This window comes from Columba livia, chromosome 8 (genome assembly GCF_036013475.1).
Source record: "Columba livia isolate bColLiv1 breed racing homer chromosome 8, bColLiv1.pat.W.v2, whole genome shotgun sequence".
Classification (NCBI taxonomy): Eukaryota; Metazoa; Chordata; class Aves; order Columbiformes; family Columbidae; genus Columba; species Columba livia.
The window spans coordinates 24186133-24206501 of NC_088609.1; the positions used below are offsets into that span (position 1 = coordinate 24186133).

Consider the following 20369-nt stretch of genomic DNA (forward strand, 5'->3'; position numbering starts at 1 on the left):
CGCAGTTTCATTCACTTCCTTCATATGCCTACAGATAACACTGCTTTTTTGCTGTTCCTCTTCTTTTTGTACATTTAGTCATACGTGTTACGTGTGTGAGAATGTCATCATCGCTGAATAAGCATATTGAGGAATGTTCTCTTTGATTAAAAGGCTGAGTGTTTTTAATTTATAGTGCAGTATTGAGTGACTCTGATTCATCTTCTAAAAGAGGAATTCATCTGTGAGAGCTAAACAAAATACAGCCTTCAACATTCCCTGTTTATATGAGGATTGCAATGAAACAATGAAATAAATGTAATAATCTTAATGCATAGATGACTACCTCATTAATTACCTACTGGCAAGCAGCCAAGAAAGTATTAATCTCTTTGGCCATAATGGTTGAACTTCCATGCTATTAAGTGCCTTCTGAGATGTTCAGTCATTTAACATTCCTAAGCAATAGTATTTGTAATTGGGCTTTGGTTTTGTTTTTCAGAGTCAAAGGCACTGTGAGATGAGGGGCTAGATAATGAGGGATCTATCCATTTCTAACTGGCTGACCCAGAATATTGCATGCTCTTCAAACAATATGATGGTGCAGAGGTAAGAACTGGCTTTTTAAATTAAATTCTTGAGAAAACATCAAGCAAGGTGATACAATGCAAGTGATTAATGTTATATGATATGATGTTAGAGCAAAAAATCCAAAGGCTGATAGTTTGCTTTTGTCTTAGGAAAGGGGAAAAATAAAACAAATGTCTTTTGTAACTGTGTACTAAAACTCATAGAGAAATAGAGTCACTGGCGATCTAGATAAAATGAACATTTTACTGTTTCCAACACTGCTTGTCCTATATTAGTCTTGGCTGTCTCAGATTTTAATAAATGGGCATGTTCATCAGAGCAAGAATACACAGATGATTTTTGTTCTGCAAAAGTTAACAAGTTTCTTTCTTAAAATTCAGAACTAGATAAAATATAAACTTATGTGCCAATTGTTATATGAAATTGTTTCTAGGTAAATGGATACTATGTGGCTTAAGAATAATCTTCTCTATTGAGCAAATACTACATTACAGAAGAACTTTATATCAGTCATCTTGAATATCCCTAGAAATTTATTTAGACATTTTTAGGAAGCCTATTTCCCACAGGTCTTACTTGATCAAAATTTCTTTTTTATTGTCCGTTGTTTGTTTTCAGTTCCTATAATCCGTGTACAAATTTATTGACGCTTCCGTAATACTTAATCAGGTAAATGCTGCTTTGACATGCTTTAATTATGTCTCATCGTATTGCTAACTATTTCAGACAATAGATGTAAAAAATATAACTGAATATTCTCATCAACTCAAAATATTATTGGATTCACTTTTAAACAATTCCCCCCGCTCTTCTTTTTAGTAACTAATAAAAGTTTCATGAAGTGGCAGTAAAGTTTATTTAAAACTGGCTTTTGTGTCACATTTGTGCTGCTTGTATACCCGAGTTCTTCATCAGTGTCATAGTAATCTCACAATCCAAGCAAAATAAAAATAAGAGGTTTTTAAATATGAGTTTTTCACGGGGTGAGGGAAAAGGAAAGCATTTTCTACTTTCCCAAATGAACTCAGTCAGTAAGACTTAGAAGCACACTGGAAAACGTTATTATATCACTCACACTGCCATTATAACACAGAAGATAGTAATACAGAACCATGGGAAAGCTGTTTGGACAGTCAGAAAACAAAAAATAAACCTGCAGCAAAGACAGTTTACAGCTTACCAAGCCTGGAACTTGCCTGTAAAAAGTTTTTGCTGAAGTGCAAAACTTAAAAATAGGCTTAGTGCATCATTCTGGATAAAATGAACTTTTTTTAAGTTCAAGGCCATGAGTCAGAGTTTCAGTTCTGCAATATCTGTAGATTACAAGTGTTATATAATTTCTTAGGTCCTCAACCAAACTGAATATTTTCCTGAAACAAAATTTTAATTTGAGAAAATGCCTGGCTTCCCTGATCTCACATACTTACTAACCTGTTTAATACTAGCCATACGCTTAAGAACCATGTAGAACCAAGCTTCTAAGTTCCTGAAAGTCTAAGTAATTGCCTTTGATGTCTTCTACTTTTAAAAATAATTACTAATACCTATTTACACTGGAGTTTTTATCTCTGCAGTTGAAGGTATGATTATATCCATTTTGCTGAGGACAGTGATGCACAGATTCTTGAATTAAATTGTTGTTAGTTAAGTAATAAATTCATGGCAGTAGAAGACAGAGTTCTTGGGTTTCAGTCAACTGATCCAGCCTGTTCTTAAGGCAGAGTAGAAAGTGTTTAAGATCTTGAATGACGAAAGGAAACTTCAAGGCAGGAGACTTTTCTCCCTGACAAATAACTGCATGTTTTACTGTTGTCTGCTGCAAAATTCAACAAGTTCTTTAAAGCTACTAAAAAAAAACACAAACAACCAAACAAAAAACAACAAACAAACAACAAACAAACAAAAAACTGTTTAGCACTGGAGTTAACACCAAGCTCTTTTGTGTTCCTTCTTACAAGCTTTTTGCTAAAGCTCGAAGAGCAGGGATTGCATTTGCACTTCTTTTTGTGTGTTTTTTCTTGGAGGATGTTCTTGGGGATTGAGGGGGAGAAGTAGAAGCTTCTGTCACTGCTGCCAAAGCTGAAAAATCCTTTCTACTGAAATGTGAATTCATCATTAGTACCAATTTTTGCATTTGGGTCAACCTAGAAAGGGGTAAAGTAAGAGTAAGAGCTCCCTTCTTTTATGTAATTAGGTACATATGAAGTATCATTTGATAAACACTTAGTATTATATTTTCAGGCACAGCTAAATTTCCCTGACACATTTTGAAATCGTTATAGCTAGTGACATAAAAAATTGAGGCTTTCAGCAACTAGAGGACTACTCAGACTAAATCAAAGAATGTCATGGGTTTGCAGTGGTTTTACTTTGAAAGAAAGGTTTTAAAATGACTATTTCAAAATCAGTGGATCACTTAGAGTAGAAATTCTGTGTCTATTGTCTTATTTACACAGTGAAACAATGTGATTTAGTATTTTAGGGTCCTAGCCCTGACCTGTCAAATCCCCATCAGAAAAGGCCACTTTTAGTAATATGACTTGCCAGCAACAAAATTGGGTACATCCTACGGATTTCTGTTTATCCGATTTACAGGGTGTTTCACAAAAATGGACCCAGTTTCAAAGCAGTATGTTTCACGATGGCAATTACACAAAAATGTATATCTAGCAGTAATCACGAGAAACTCTATGCCCTGCCCTTTCGAGTGGTAAGAGTTTCATTAATGGGTGGTTTGTGATTGCAGAGATATAGTGATTTCAAATAGGGTCCATCTTTTTGAAACAGCCTGTACAGAACAGTAAAAATAAATCAATTTCGCCATAAATTTTCTGCTTTGGATGTGTTTTGGTTTTACTCCAAAAGATATCATCATCAAATGAAATGTACATATAAATTAACATCAAATTGAACATTTGTACCGACTTCCAAGTAATGCCTTGAGTTATTCAGCAGCTTATTTTGAAAATAAAAAGGTAATGATTTTGTGGCAAGAAAGGGGAATAAATGAGAACAATTCAGGTTTGATTACCCAAATGCACTATTTGGAAATTCACGTTTTTCAAAACAGTGTCACAGCCCATGTTATCTATTAGTGAATATCCTCTTGCATATCCAAAACCTTACTTTCCGATATTATGATGTCCCTCACTTCACTTGGAGACTTATCTTCCTTCATTAGCTTAATTGCAATTGGCATATTAGCTCTTTTGGTTTTTGTTGTTCAACGTAGTCATAGTTCTCTTGACCAGTTTTGCTTTGAGAAAAAAATTAGAGAGGATGAATTAGTATTTTAAAAGAAAAATTGTTCATCCCTTCAGTGACATAGCTTATCACAACAAAGGGGCTTCATGTAGCACATGAATATGCTTATATTTGCTGTTACGTAGCTTACAGTATCAGAAACAGAAAACCTATCTGAAATAAATTTGAATTCTGCTGGACTAGTCCATCCTGCAGAAGTTGATCTTAGAAAAATGAGAATTGAAAATCAAGTCCACTGAAAACACATAATTTCCAGCATCCTGCTGCTTCAGGAGGTAGAAAAATAGAGAGGTGAGATTTCCATGCTGTCTCCTGTCGACTAAGAGAATGAGTTAAGGCAACCCAAGCTTTCCTGTCGCAAGGACATTATAAACTGATATGCCGATTCAGCCTAGGATACTGCTCTGAATTCAGATCACAAGGGCACTTCACATCGACAGTCACATTAACGTTTTGGCAGGGTTTTCAATAATAATATAATCTGTACTTTTTTTAGAAGTTGTCATTCAGAAAAGGCTCCACTTTTATTTCACTTTCTCTTGCTCTCACAGTCTTAAGCTTAAAAAGCTCCAGTAATGTTAGCAGACCATAACTGATGGAAGAATTGTGTCATTAATGTCTTCCTTGCTTGGAAAGAACATATCAAAAGGTCTAAACCAAGGTGGTCTGTGTATATGTCACCTCATCTCTAGTGAGAGGAGAGGAAGAGTACTTATGCAGACATTTTTGACCCTCATTTTCCACTGCGGACTTTGCTATGAATTCAGACTTGATCACATCTTTTGTTGATTTTGTGATGCTTTTATCCATTCAGTATCAAAATTCAACTCAAGTTCGTGAGAACTGGAACACGCCCTGTAAGACATTCTGAGTGGAAGGATATAGTGAGATATTACTCAACTATGACTTATTGTACAGGGTATTTTGAGAACAGTTAACAAGATATGGATATTATGCAGTCTGCCCAAAAATTCTAAAGGTCACTGCTTTTACAAATTTAATGGAAAGCAGTGATTTACTTGGCTACCATTCCTGTTTTTACCCTGTCTTGGTTAAAATAAAAAGACTTTTGGAGCATGAGTAAAAATCGAATATTCATAAATTGTGTTTAGCTACTTTAACTTTTCAGGAGAAACTAGAACTGGTTGTGTACAAGTAGATCAGTGTATTTTCTCAATGTTTGCTGAGGAGTTCAGATCTGGTTTAACAGTTACATAACTTCTACAGTTCTTTGGTTTAACTTTCTTAAAATATGAATATAAATATGATGTATTTGTAACTGCTACTGTGAACAGATTAGGAAATTATTCAAGTTGATTACTGCAGTGTGAAACTAGATGTATTTCAATCAGAGTCTATATTCACGTGGTTTTGGAAATGCATTTTGTAATTTCCAGGTGCTGGAGTGAGGAATATATTACAGTTCCTAATGTAACATTATTTGAGAGGAAAGGACTGTTCAAACTGTCAGTCACATGGTGAATTAGTTTATAGATAGTTATGTAACATTTCAAATAACTCAATGGAATATTCTGAATTCTGTTAATATAGATTCAACTATTAATACAGATTCAACAACTATAGATTATTTGGCTTCAGATGTGTTAAGCTAAATCTGATCTTGCTGTACTGCTGATTATTTCAGTGAATTTGACTCAAACTTTTTATCTCCAAAGTAGAGTGTATATATTTGTTGATCTCTGGACATTTATCTTGCAAGGAGACAGCATGATGCCATTTGTTTGTTTTTTATTTGGCAGTGAAGTGCTAGAATTCTGTAAGCTAAGTTCAAGTAAAAGTAGTGGTGGTTAATATTTCTATGGGCATTTATCTTGGTGAGCGGTGTTTCTGTTCATTCTCTGGTTTTGGCTAATGAAAGCAATTAAATGTATAGTTGAATTATATGCTTGGGAAAAAAAAAAAAAAAAAAAGAGCTGACTAGCTTTCTGAGTTGTCCTGTTTACACCAGGATATTTACATCCTAGATAGCTTTACCTATTGTATTAAAGAATTCTGGGAAGGCTGCAAAACAGATCAGTTCATTCAGTCATACATGAGTGCAGACTGTTTTGTTTTCACAGTAGGGACTAATGGTTGTTATCTAGTCTCCAGCCTATTATGACATGGTTTTGTTTTGTGTCTGTCTTTGACAGAGTGCTGTGTCTAGGAGCAAAGTGCCTAATCAGTTACACTGAAATGCTTGTTTTCCAGCACTGAGCTGTAGTGAAGTCAGACATTAGAAAAAACATTAAAAAAAAAAGTGTTAAATAAATACTAGTATACTTACTAGCACAGAGCAAAGGCTATATTATTCTGTTTGCTGTTATTCTGAGTGTTAAACAACAGCATTGTATTTGTTGCTGGTTCAATGGTTTGCAGACAGTGCTTGATGTGATAAGTCACTTTAATATGTAAGCATTTTCACAAGGTTAATTTTATAGGACTAAACATTTCTTTGTATAGGGAAGCTAAGTTTTGGGAAAAAACAGTCAAAATGCTTTCTATTTTCTAAAATGATAACTGGTTCTGAAACTACTTTGAACAGAACTTGTCTCACTACACTAAGATTTGGATTCATCCTGTCTTACTGCTTAGGCTGAGTTTCCACAGTTGTTAATACCAAGATGCATTGACATAATGACCAGCAACACATTTGACCTGGATTAAATATGTGCACATGATCACCTATCTGTTGAATTAGGCAGAGTACACAATACGAAGTTCACTGCCTTTACGCTTCTGTGTTATCTTTGTGCCAGCCAATGGTAAGGAAGTGATTAGAATAACTCATTTGACATGAGTAGCATTAGCTAATCAGTAGAAAAATAACCATTCAAAATTGTTAAACCACTTCAGTCTAGCAGTATGAATTTTATAGTGGATCGGTGCTTTGAATAATGGAGCCCTGATATTTTTAATCTGTATTAGAAAACTGAAAGGCTGCTGTGGCACTGACACTTGACCTTAATTGAAGCTGGGGTTCCAAAATGCCAGCCTAAGCAGTCTGTGCCCTCTTCAGCTTTCCTTTAGCTGCTTTGTCATGTCTCTGCATCATTCCTTTTGTTGTCAGTAAAACTATCCTGCAGCTGTATGGGGACCCTATTGAGAAATGTATCGGACTGAAAACCAACTCTTTTCCCTCCAATTCATCTAGAACAAGTCCTTGTACCACTTCACTGTTCCGTTGCACCAACACATGTAGGAGTATGAATGGCCAAGGAAGAGACAGCAGAGCTGAGCCCTGGTGCCTGAAACAGCCACACTGCCTGAAGGGAAACCACAGCTGAAGGTGTTGTAGAGTCATTCTGTGCTCACTCTAGGCATTAGAAAGAGACAGATGAATTCAGCAGATTATTTAGTCAACTTTCAATTTGTATTACTGTATGTAGGTGCCTATATTTTTTTGTTGATTGCAGAGATATCCCAGGATGGCTGACTTCCTGGCAGGTTGCTCAGCAAGCGCTGGCAGCTGGTGGAATGAATTTATGCCTAAAAGCTACATCTGCAGTTGGCCTGGAACATTTCATCTTTTCTTTTTAGTGCAGCCTTCCAAATTTCAAGAAAGCATTTGTTTCCTTTTATCCAAATCCCGATGATCTCAAATATTTGCTTAGGGCTTACAACTATATTTCATTTCCTTGCCAATCAGAGTACACAAGTGGAAAAATGTTTCCGATCTCTGCAAACATTATTCCTAAGTGCAAAATTGTTACCAGTTCTGAAGGCAGTTCCTACCAGTGTTTCACCAACAGAAGACCACATGGCTGTGTCCTGAGTCAAACTGATAGGTGCTCAAGGCCAGGATCTTGTATCAGATAGTGGCAAAGTAGGTGTCAAATGAAACATGAAAGAGCACACCAGCCCATAGTGATGCTTTCCCAAATACGTTCTCAGCCTCTAAGCCAGCATCTAGGAGTAGTTACATTTATAGAGTCCTAAAATTACATTTAGCTCTTTGAAGACAACCGCGACGCTGATGTGGCCCCAGGTGAAAATGAGTTTGACACCCCTGCTCTAAGCATTTAATCTAACAAGAATGAAGTTTCAAAAAGGTATGAATATGAAGAGCCATAAATACTCTTCCCATAATACCTTCGCCTGTATCTTACCTTTTGATGCGCACTGCAGCACATTCTGGATCTTGGTGTCCTGCAATTTAGGCCAGTATCCGTTCATGTATTCACAGCATGCTGTGCTTCCTTTGACATTTAGCTTTTGTTTTCTGATCCAGGGAAGTTATAGAGTCAGAGGTGGGGCCTGCAGCTTGCCTGGACTTGTCCCAATAGGAAATCAAAATGCGTTCAAAATTTGGGTACTAAACCACTCCCAAGTAAAGCAAAATATGGACTGTGCTTCTGTCTGTGCTTGTAGGAATAATATCAGTGGCTAACCAGCACCATTTTGTAGTCTTGGAAATATTTGTTTGGCATTCTGAAGGAGCCAGGAAATAACATATCCTCTTCTAGAAGTAGCTTCTTCTGGTATAAGAGAAACTGATGACAAATTAGGTGTAATCTGACTCCTGTATTACACAAAAAGAACTTCCTTCCCAGAGCATGAGGCATAGCACTCTGTCCTTTAACAATCAGCAGTTCAAGAGAGACATCCTAAAAGCTGTAGCCCAGTACTTAGAGAGTAGTGCTCCAGGAAGGGACCATGGTTTTCTAAGTATCCTCTAATACAACTAGAGCAGGGTTTGATGCTCTGTGGGACTGGGACAGAGTTATATTTAAGCATGTTACCATATGATGCTTCACTTTTTAGGATTGTGGGTTTATTATTATGTCTTATGCCCTATAATAAAAGAATTGTGTTACAGATCTGTTGAGGAATCCCACCATTATGTGACTAGCTCCTTCAGTGTGGTAGAAACGTTGCCCTTAGAGAGGGTAATGTAAATATGTAGATGGAAATGTCTATTTTGATACAATAAAAACCTATCTTGGATATTGCCAGACATGGAAGCTATTTCTTAGTTCCTTTATAACCATTAATTTAAATACAGAATTATTTTGAAAAGCTCTGTATCATTTTACTACTAAAATGTTTGTGTACGTATTGTAGAATCATAGAATACTTTGGACTGGAAGGGACCTTCACAGGTCCAACCCCCCTGCAATGAACAATGAGGGACATCTTCAACCTAGGTCAGGTTGCTCAGAGCCCCGTCCAGCGTGGCCTTGAATGTCTCCAGGGATGGGGCATCTACGGCCTCTCTGGGCAACCTGGGCCAGTGTTTCACCACCCTCACTGTAAAAAATGTATTCCTCATGTCTAGCCTGAGTCTCCCGTCTTTTATTTTTAAACAATCACCCCTTGTCTTATAGCAACAGGCCCTGCTAAAAAGTCTGTCTCCATCTTTCTTACAGGCCACTTTTAAGTACTGAAAGCCCGCAATAAGATCTCCTGGAGCCTTCTTTTCTACCCCAACTTAACAACCCCAACTCTCTCAGCTTGTCCTTACAGGTCACTTTTATGACCCTCCTCCTGGACCCTCTCCATTTGTAAAGATTCATTATATACTTCTCTATACATCGTTGGTTGAATTGTGAGTAGAAAGATATATAGAAAGCTAAGTGACAAGAAGTATTTTTCTGAGGTGTTCTGAGAGCTAGAGCTTTGCTTTTCCAGTATCATCTTTTACTTAGCTGAATTCTGATTAATAGGATTTTATGGCTTAATATGATTTCAATAACATTTTAGAGTTTTCCTCTGGGAGGCTAAAGGTATAAAGAGTCTTTCCTTTTGGCTTGTACAGGTTTTCTTATACAGAGAGATTGCAATTTTAATAGGATATATATTTAGGCCTTTTATTATTTCATTTGTCATACAAAGGCCAGCCTTCATGGATTTAGATAAAATATATGCATTAATATAATTTATTGTGGGTGACTATAAAATAACATGCAAAACCTGAATTAGATTAAATGTTACTAATATTCCATAACTTCCTGCTTTTTGTGGGACAAAGTTTTTGCATTTAAATCCTTAAATAGCTATTTCTGCATATGTTGTGTTTCTTGCTCTGCTACAGTAGTGTAAAGTTAAATATGCCATGTGGATCTTCTCCTTGTCATTTATTGTATAGAAGACCTAAGACGTGCGCTAGTAAGAGGAAAGTTGAGCAAGCAGTACAGATACTTGCTTGTGACAATATAAATACAGACAAGTCCATTTTCAGAGGAGAGAAGGCATAAAATAACTGAGGGACTCCCTCGTGTGTTTTTGATTAGATGGCAAAAATAATTAGCGTAAAGCCATAACCGCTTTTGCCTTGTCAAACACAAATGTTTGCCTCTATCACTCTCATATAAAGCCCTTTTATTCATTCAGGTTCTTTTGCTTCACTTTGAAACATTACAAACACAACCAGAGTGCTTTGGAGCAGTGGTATGTGGTGTCAACCTGGGAGATTCCAGACTAATGCTGAAGTATTCTAGTAGCTTTGCCAATAGATGGAGAGGAGGCTTCCTTGCATGCTTTCATCTGCATAACAGTTAAAGGTGGTATTGCTACCTGTGTGGTCTATTTTGCTCTCACTGAGAGATACAAGGTTTTTGCCATTTCTGTTTAAGGAGGTCAGAAATGTAGATGCTTTTACAAAGTTGTAAACATACACCTCTGACTGTACTGTTTCATCTGTTGAAAGTTCCAAACTCCTTTGCGGCTCCTTTCTGGCCTTCTCTTTATCCTTTTCTCTATGCCACTTATATTCTAAGTGAAAAACTCCCCAACATCTGTCATATGCAAAGAGAGACTGTTAATTCTCTTGTATTTGAGACTTTTTACAGAAACATGGGAAAATGGAGCTTAAAAGGAAATCTTAACTCCATAGTAAGAGTTCTTCCACTGCTAGAAGCAAAGAGAGGAAAATAGAGCCCCTGGTAAAAAGGAACCCATAAAACTTTGTCCGGAGTCTTTCTCGTATTGCCATTTATCAAAACTGTCTAATCTGTGCCAGCACAAGCTGTTTGATATGATTTTCAATACCAAATTGAAGGAGGGGGAGGAACACAACATATTATTGTCACAGAATATGTGCAATAATTTATTTTTACTAATTTTTAAATTACTAATTGTTTTTTGTTAAAGATGATATTCAGTTTTTTTGTATTATATCTGACATGGACTGCACTTAGTTTTTTTTATTCTTGCTGTGGTTGATACTAGCCAACTCAAAACACATGGAGTTCTGCAGCTCTGAAAACTTCTGATAGCTACAGTGAATTTTTTTTTCCAAACCCTTCCAAAAGTTTCAGCTTCTTTCTGACTTAGGATTTACAATAGTGATCTTCAAATTAGAGGAGTTCACAAGTAAACGAGTGCCTATTGTATAATACTGATTTGTCAAAACTAAAGTTTTTAGCCAGTAGTAAATGAAGATCAGACATCTGGTGTTACATGTACCCAGTTTGTACTCTTCTAGGTCTGTAAAAATTAAACATGCTGTAGTCAGAAACTCCAGCATGCCAGGGCACGTTCGTGTTCCAGTTTGTCACTGCATGAGCTAAGGTTTATATAACTCCTCAAACTCTCCTTCTTTACTACAGCATTATTTCCAGGATCATCAGCTGTGGGGCATTTCTGCTTGCAAACTTTTCCAAGGCTAGGAATTGCAAGGCTTCTTGACTGACTCATAAAAGATAGCTCTTTGGGAACTTCTGAAAGACCTCATGTCTCCAGACCTAAGACAGACCAAATAGCAAGACTGGCCATTGGTAGTTTTATTATGGAGGTCTGGATAGCTGCTGAACTAAGCTTGTCTGAGTTGGCAGCCAAGGAGGGGCCTTAGAAAGCACAGTTGCTCACAGTTTTCAAACAAAATATTATCACATTTCAAGTACTGGAGCATTTTTCACCTTGTATTGTCATTCTAATTTGGGCAGATATGTCTTCAAATAATTTGAAAATTACCAGCAAATAAACTTGATTTCCTAAGCAATAGTTATGCTGATCATTATTTTTTTCTATGTGGTGTCTGTGGGAGTTGAGGGAATGTAGCATTTTGTTTGAGTCCTTTCTCTTCTAAGACAAGTCTACAGTAGAAACTTGCTTTGACTTTTGTTTATCAGGAAATCTACAAGAATTGCTGTGTGAGCAATCGGTGCATACCATGTCCTCATCTTGTGTAGTTACTTCTGCATTTTGTCATTGAAGTGGCACAGCACTGCTTTTAGAGTAGATAAATTTTCTCCCAGTTATTTTGGGAAGACTGGAATTCTGTTGTTTAAGGTCAAACCGAACAGTCCAAATGAATCCTCTTGTTTTGTCCCATCATCTCTTCTTTGGAAATGGTCTCTCAAGAACTGACAAGTACCCCACTCTTGGCATGATTAAGGTGCACAAGCCACAAGGTCACAGGTCTTGGGACTTGTGCCCCACTTATTGCTCCTCCTCACTCATCTGGTTCAGATAGCTGCTTGTATAGGTGTCTTTGTGTGAGGTTGGAGGATGCACCTGTACATACTCTCTTCATAAAGCAAAAGTCGGGGTGACTATAGAAAGCCACATCAGTGTGTGGTGTGTGCCCAGTGATAGCCAGCACACTGCTGGTTTCTCAGCCTCCATCACCCCTAACAATTTCTGTGGCAAGGTGATAGACAGCATGATGCCATAGAAATAAACAGATGGGTAAGGGCTACAGCAGGTCAACATGGAATACTGATGGGGAGGGTTTGACAGAGGTGCTGTGCTTGTTTCAGGATGTTGGTGCTTCCAGACTTCATCCCGCATCTCAATAAACCCGTTTCAAAAGTATAAATTATGAAAACAACAAAAATTTTGCAACGAGGCATCTAATCTAGCTTAATTCAAAGTAACTCAGAACTAATATAGGTAGTGTTGGCAGTCCTGTGAATTCTTCATTCTTACAGGTTGCAAGCAAATTCTCCATAACAGCTTTGCATCAAGTATGTACAAGGATGGGTTGTGTAAATTATCATATGTGAAGACAAAGACCAATTTTCATTTTAATATGAAGACAGAATAAAACTCTTAGAAAAAGATGTAGTGACTCATGCAAGAGTAATCACAGTTTATGCAGGGCTGCCAAGCTACCAGTCCCATAACTTAGCGCTCAGTCATGTTACTAAGGAGATTGCTTCTCCTTTTCTAGTTCTTATTCATAAAATGTGACAATGAAGCATGACATTGCTTCCTATGTAATTACAGTGCCTGAAAATTTCCTAAGGTTTTAGAACCAGCCAACAAAGACCATCTTATGTGCTAACAAATCTGAGTTTTTGCCATGCTTTTAGTTGTTTTTTACCTGAACTTTGGAACATATGATTCAGATAGAGAAGCAAGACATTTTCCTTCATGCAATGAGGAAAATAATAGTATGCACTTCTGTAGCATCTTCCACTTGATAAGCTGATAAAGCACTATGCAGTCTTCCCTGTGAAAAATATCTACCACTCTGTTGTATGTTACAAAAATGTAAGTATAGGTCATACAGGAAGTGGGTCCGAATACTAAAACTGAAAGTGTAATCCAGGTATCTCAACTCCTCTTTCAGTATTCTCACCGTAATTCCATTTTTCTTGTACAAGACATGTTACTGATGCATTTTGGTGTCCAAGATAAGATGGCAGTCTGTTGGGTTTTGGCTCCTTTCTTCTCCCCCTGCTCTTATCTTCTCTCCCCAGATATATTTTGAAGAAAGATTGTGCATGAAATGTACTGTGAAAAATCTCCATATATCGGTACTTGTGGCAGTGAAATTCTGGAACCTGTCACTGTACCTGAAACATTTCTGGTACCTCTCTGTCTTCAGTACTTACCTGGTTTTGCACAACTGGCAATGACAAAAGCGGACAATGCCATCAGTTATTCAAGATTTGCGAGCTGTCCTAGTTCACGGGTAGCTCAAATGTCATTGCATTTGGGAAAAAAAACTAACTGAAAACAGATTAGAGTGAATTTTTGTCATGTGTTTAGGTGAAACTGGTTTGAATTTTGATGTTAACTTCAAGGTGCTGTTCAGTGTCAATATGATGTTATAATTTTCTGTAACTTGAGGGGATAAAGTTATGTGAGTGTAGAAGTCTGTGACCATCAACATGCCACAAGTGGTGACTTAAGTCCTAGCACCAGTGAATGAATCCTTTGGGAAACTATTGTTTTTCACATTTACCTCAACTTTTCTGTTTCGGAAGTTGTTATTGTAAAAGGTGTGTGGCAATACAAGCAGTGATAATACTTTCCTCCTGCTCATGCCTGCCTTAAGGAACCGAAGTGGGGTTGCTATGGGAAGGGGAGCACTGGTCAGAAATATTACTGTGAGCTTCCTTTACCTTGGTATATTAGGTAAATTTAATTTTCTAATTGTCTGCTTCTTCTTCTTCTTCCCTTACTGCCTTTAGTTTTTTTTCTCTCTTATTTTATACTAAACTTCGTCTTATTTAAGCTTTCTTATGCAAAGATTCTACTCACTTCTGTGAAAATTCACAGACTTTTCCAATAACATTTCTCTCTTACTTCTGCAACATACGTGATGGTTAAAGAATCTTTTCTTGATGAGCTACATGTTTCTTAAGCACTAGCTACTCTTCAAAGGAAGGTCTAGTGTTCTTTCTGTTTTGAATTGCTTCATAAAAAAAATAATTTTGCTGTAAGATATTTTAGGTAATTCAGATTGTAAAATTCAGTACTCTGGACAATGCGTAAAACCCCAAACTACAAAGAGGTAGATGTCCTAGTTCTACCCCATACCCATAGATGTCACTGTGGTAAGTCACCATATGGAATTTTAATCCTGCTGTTGTCATTGGATGTAACTTAGCTGGTTTGAAGTGAGAATACCAGAGTTTCATTTATTTTTGATGATTGTTTTGATAATACACAGAGATCCTGGAAGATGAATAATCTGCTCCTTAATGACATTTCTCATGTAGATAGTTTAGGACCACAACTTTAGCTACATCATATGGTCAGGTTCTGAAGTAGATACATCAGGAGAAGCTTATTAAAACTAGTCTTGGTAAAAATCGAGAGAATGAAAGGATTGAATGTTAGAGTGAGGTGAAAATAGTGCCCAAAGGGGATCTCCCAAAACAGAAGAACTATACGACTAGTAGGGATCAAATATTTAATGTCAAAATCAATTTAATGTTTGGTTAGGGAGATAAATATTTGCCTCTGGAAAGCTAATTCTGACAAGAGGGAAAGAACAGTGTTACCGAAGTTGCTTTGGAATACTGGAATAGTTGCAGCAAAAGCAGAGAAATGTTGGCCAGGCAGCCAGAAAGAGTGAGCCAACAGGAAAGAGGCAAACACAGCGCTGACAAAAAATTTGATCTGAACAGTGCTTTAAAAATCAACTGAGCATGCCTTGATTTCTATTTCAGCAAAAGCCCTTTGACTGAGTCAGTGGTAATTTGTTAAAGATGAATGTTCTATCTATAATTATCTGATTGTTTTAAATTATATACTTTACAAAAGGAGGTTAACCAGCCAGCTCTTCTGTCAATAGATGTCGATCCTTTACAGCTATTTGACTCTTTGTTTTAGAAAATGCCTTTTATACCACCAACCTGTTGTACAGATAATTTCATGTAACTTGGTGGGATGAGGGGAAAGTCTGCTAATGTAAGCAAAAAGTGTGTGTAAAGAATGTAATAGACCCTGAATTGTCCGTGAACAGCATGGATTTAGGAAACTGTTAGTTTTTGCTGTAGTATTCCTTTGGGAGACGAAATTATGGAAGTCGAGTTCTTAAATCCACAGAAAAGGGCAAGGAGAGGTCAGTGCATGTAAACGGCTTGTGTGCCGGGGGTTCGGCGAGACTCAGCCTGAAGAGCCTGCGGAGGGTGTGGTTGGGGAGCCGTAAATCACGGCTCGGCGCTGGCGGGGCGGCTGAGAGCGCCTGCGGCCGCGGCGCTGCCTGAGCTGCCGCACGCACCGCACGGCCGCGGGGGCTGGCCCGCGCCCACCAGGTGAGTGGCGCCCGGGAGTCGGTATCGCTTGCTGGGTTGGAAACGGCACGGTCACGGAACCAGGCCCGTATTTTCGTGGCCTGGGTCGAGTGAGCGATAAGGCGCTCTTAGAAGGCTCCGGTTGAGTCACCCTTAGTTTAGTTATCGCGAACTGCTCTTCTTTAGGGCAGGCTGGTGCAAGTGTGCGCGCCGGCACCTATTGCGGCACGGCCATACCTCGGTCTCTCCCGAGAGCGTCCCAGTTTATTTACTGGAAGCGCTCCGGACCGCTGGCATTGCGGGTCCGGCCTCCGGCCACTCCTTTCTCCTGCCCTGCTGCCCGCTCCCGCCGGCTCCGCGGCTCGCAGGGCTCCACAAGCCCAGGGGAACCCGGACGGGACTCGCTGCCAGGAGGTCGCTTGGCTGGGACAGAACCTCCAACTGATCCCCAGAGAGCCTGGGAAGAAGCAGCAGTGATCAGACTGGTAACTGTGGGCACAGCGTTGTTCTCTCGGGCTGCGAATGAAAAGCTGAGGGTGCGTGTGTGTGAGCGTCCCTCTGTCCCTCTACCTCTCTCGGGCAGGAAGCGGAGGAGCAGGGCGAGCCCTGACCCTGGCGGCGCTGGGCTTGCGGGTGCGGGAAATGCCAGAGCTGGGGCAGTAACTACTGAGACGTTTGGTCCAATGCTTAGGTTTTACAGGAAGGGATCCTGTGGCAATCTCTTAAATATTCTTTAAGTGTAAAATGCTGGTGTACTTGAGATACCAAGATCCTTCCCTCAGTAGAGGGAAAGGAAATACTGTGTGGGTTTTTTTTGTTGTTTGTGGGAGTTTTTGGCCTTTTTTTTGGGGGGGTGGGTGGAGGATGTCAGTTAAAGAGGTGTTTATATAAAATCGTTTATTTCTGTTCAAATTTATTAGTTTAAAATGAGTGCGTACTTACTGCTGAAAAGGTTTTTTACATACTTTATTTTCAATTAGAGTGGGTAATTTTGTGTGTGTGTGATTTTTTTTTTTTTTTTTTTTTTCTTCCCAGTAACATTGTGGGAACAGAGGAGCAGGCAAAATAATAAATTACTTCCTATACTAAAGGAGGAACAAAAGCTTGTATTTTGAAGCATTAGGTGAAAAATGCTTAGATTTGGCTGTAACCTTGGTGAAGTCCTTCACTTCTGCCAGCAAGATGGGGAGAGGATGTTTATTTCATGTCAAGGCTTCATACCATTTGGGATTACTGAGCTAACTGGTTGGGCACTTAAGTTTCTGAGATAATTTCATAGTACAGGACAAATGAGGAGGTCTCTACTTATTCTTGAATCCTCTGTGATGATTGTTTTTTCATGGTAGTTTTTATAGTTATCAAGGCATTCTGTGTGTGAAAACTTGCAAAGTTTGGGGTTTATCTGTTTCTCTCACCTCTAAACAGAAATTTCAAAGATAACTTATCCTGGCTTCTGTGTTTTCTGTTTCCTGAGAATAATAGCTAAAAATAACGTTTTAAATAGATTGTCTGATTACAGTGCAAGAAGGTATGGGGGGTGGAAATGGTATGACATATATAAGGAGAGAGAAAGAGAGCACAAACATTGTGATAGCACTTCAAGACCCTTTGGAAGCACTGACCTGGCTGTAATCCGGTGGGGAGTTTTTGATGTTTGACAGGCTCATGTTTTTTTCTGATAGTAGTTTAAAGCCTTTGAACTATTGCATATGCTTTCTCAATCTATTTCTCCTTATCATAATAGGCTGTAGGTTCCTGAACCTTAATATTCTTCTCAAAGTCCTGTGACCTGTTTGCTATAGCAGCTAGTGCATCAGTTTATCTTGTTTTTAAAAAAGGCACAAAACAGAGGTTGTAGAAATGTGCTTCTAAGCTATTTTGGGAGCAGGAATCCTCTCTTTTTTTTGTCATACTAATGAAGAAGACTATGTTGCTTCTAGGGAGGCAGTTAACATGTAATCTGCCTTGAGTTTATAGTGGCTATAGTTTTGACTGTATTTCTTCCTATGATATGTTAACTTCAGTGGCTTTTCAGCTTTTTGTGTTTCCATAGCTTATTCTATTACTATACAAAAAATAAATCCAAGGAAATTGATCTAGTTTTTGTCCTGAACTTGACTTTCTTCACCATTAAGGTTGATCACTTTCATTATTTCCTGTGTGCATCTGTATAGTGCATGCAAATGTGCCAAGTTATCCTAGCAGGGAGAAAACAGTCATATACTTGCCACTCATCATAATTTATTGTTACTGATTTTGAGAAAGGGAGGGCAGGTGGGTGGTAGGAGGCTGTGAGGAGATTTGCTGTGTCAAAAGTGAGCAGAGTTTTCACCAAAGTTGACTCCCTATTGTAAAAACCTGAGAACATAAGGGAGTTGTTCTTCAGTTGGATGTACCGAACTATGTTCAAGCCCTCTTAGCTTCATAGCATATATGATGATAAAGACATGGTAAGATAGTAAGTATTGTAGCATTGGTGATATGATAACACCAGGTATAGACATTAGAGAGTTTGATCTAACAGGGAGAATCACTCAGACTGCAGATCAATAAGGCTTTGAGAGAAATATGAGTCTTTTGATGTGCAAAACTGGTTTAGATATAACTCAGAGATTTGAGATAGCTTGAGAGTCTGATTCAGAACTCTGAAATTGCTTCTCTCTTTCCTTTTATGAAGTTTCTATTAGCATGAGCATATACAGCCTTGTCTGTTATGCTGTTCATGAATCTCCGAGGCCAAACTGGAGATTTCCCTCCTCCAATATATTGAAACAACAAAGTAGCAGCCATTGCCACTAGTTGTGTTATATTGTGGTATGAAAGGGCCACTTGTATCAGGTTGAATGAACCACCAGAAATCTTCTTCAAACTGCATGAACATCAGAAAGCTTTCATGAAGATAAGCTGAGCCAGAAAGTTTGTGTTTGCATCCCAAAGCCAAGAGGGCATGAGTAGAAGGCTATTTTATATGTTGTTTTGGGGACTGAAGGTTATTTGTTTAATTGTTCATATGGTTCTTTTTTGTTTTGAGCAATGATGTGAAGAGATGCACACCCCATTGAACTAGAGCTAGATGCGTGTTTGGTCTTGCCCACCAGATATGTATTTTATTCTATGCCCAATCTTATGCAGTTTCCTAAATGCCATGTTGATTTTAGGCCTCTTAATTGGTATTTCCTTACCCTCATTCATAACAAAAAATCACGACATGTCAGAAGTTACCTGGAAAACTTTCATGCCCTCCAGTTCTCTGAATTAACAATCTGACTCCTGCCAATTCTATTCGCATATACTTTCCCAAATTAGACTGAAGAAATGCCTGTCTATAGATAAATACAAATTCATCTAGCATTTTTAACATTATATTGGCATGAGTCAATGTTGTTTGCATCTAGTTAGAGGAAACTTGTATGACTTCCAAAGTGCCCTGTTTTGTTAGATGCTGCATTTTAACAAATGGGAATGTTTACAGTTCAATTTTGGTTCGTCTTGGGCTATCATTCTGCTATAATGTCTACCATTTCCATTGTTGATTGCATGATGGCAGATGTTCAAAGCACACTGTCTCTTAAGGAGTAAAAATTTCTATATGTAGTAGAGTCAAACATTCAAGTATTTGAGACATTCCAGAATCTTCAGCTACAGAGACTCCCTCCTTGCAGTGTTTATATTCAATACAAGAAAAATGTATGGATAGTTTGGCAGGACTTTTGTTGCTGAGCTAATTGTTGTACTTCTTGGTTTAAATTTATGAAGAATACACAGTACAGTAACAGATAGGCAAGCAGTTGAATTTATGGGTAGAAGTTAGCAGACTTGTTTTTTGGTGTTTGTGTTTTTTTGTTTGTTTATTTAAGGGTTTTGCAGGGAGGATTGCTTGAAATACTGGGTGTTTCAAAAACATGGACCAATTTCAAAGCAGTATATTTTCAAATTGGGTCCATCTTTTTGAAACACTCTATTATCAAAGCTTCAGTACCCACATGATTGTGCTCGTCTTGCAAGTGCTTGAACATAGGCATTTCTTACTGACTTTGGAACTCAGTTCCTCAAAACCAAACTCAGATATGAATTTGAGGATTGGGTATTGAATTTGTAAATCATGGGATGTTACTGAGAGTGACTTGAAAGGTGCAATGATTAGAACATAACTGAGGGAGTTTGGTTTTCTTTCTTAAGAAGGGCTTCTTAGGAGGGAAGGTTGCATGCAAAATTATATACTTCAGAGGCTCTAAAATCTCTCAGACTATTGGACTTGAAACCTACTGGATTGCTGTAATAATTATCCTGTGATTTGGTTAGGAGAGGGAGTTTTCAGCTTTCTTTACGGATTCTCAAACATGAAGTGGTTGACAGTTTACTGTCATGTTAAGCCTATTGTGGACTTATCTCGTATCAGCCACTAAACTGAAGCTTTTGTTGGTTATACTTGCTTGGTTTTGATACCCGTTTGCATGAAATGTCATGTGTTCCATTTTAGCATAGTAGCATCTTGCAGGAAAGCCTAACTAAAGACTCTCTGACTGGATAACCTGTACTTAAATAGTCAGAATCCAGAGATTTGGAGTTGTTTTTTATAAACCATTAAGAAAGTATGACTATTAACTACAGAATCTTAGC

At 38.1% G+C, this 20369-nt stretch overlaps 1 protein-coding gene across 7 annotated transcripts in view; it reads left to right on the forward strand.

The window, feature by feature from the left end:
- The window catches only part of BCAR3 (BCAR3 adaptor protein, NSP family member), a 108238-nt gene that overhangs the window by 33640 nt on the left and 54229 nt on the right, over window positions 1–20369 (forward strand). For 3 of the 7 annotated variants that reach the window (XM_005498741.3, XM_005498740.3, XM_065071136.1), the window contains exon 2: window positions 482–588. The gene's annotated coding sequence lies outside the window, so the exon portion shown is untranslated. Of the gene's footprint in view, window positions 1–481; window positions 589–15616; window positions 16286–20369 lie in introns of those variants that run through there. The other 4 variants (XM_065071137.1, XM_005498743.3, XM_005498742.3 and 1 more) reach the window with 4 other exon arrangements.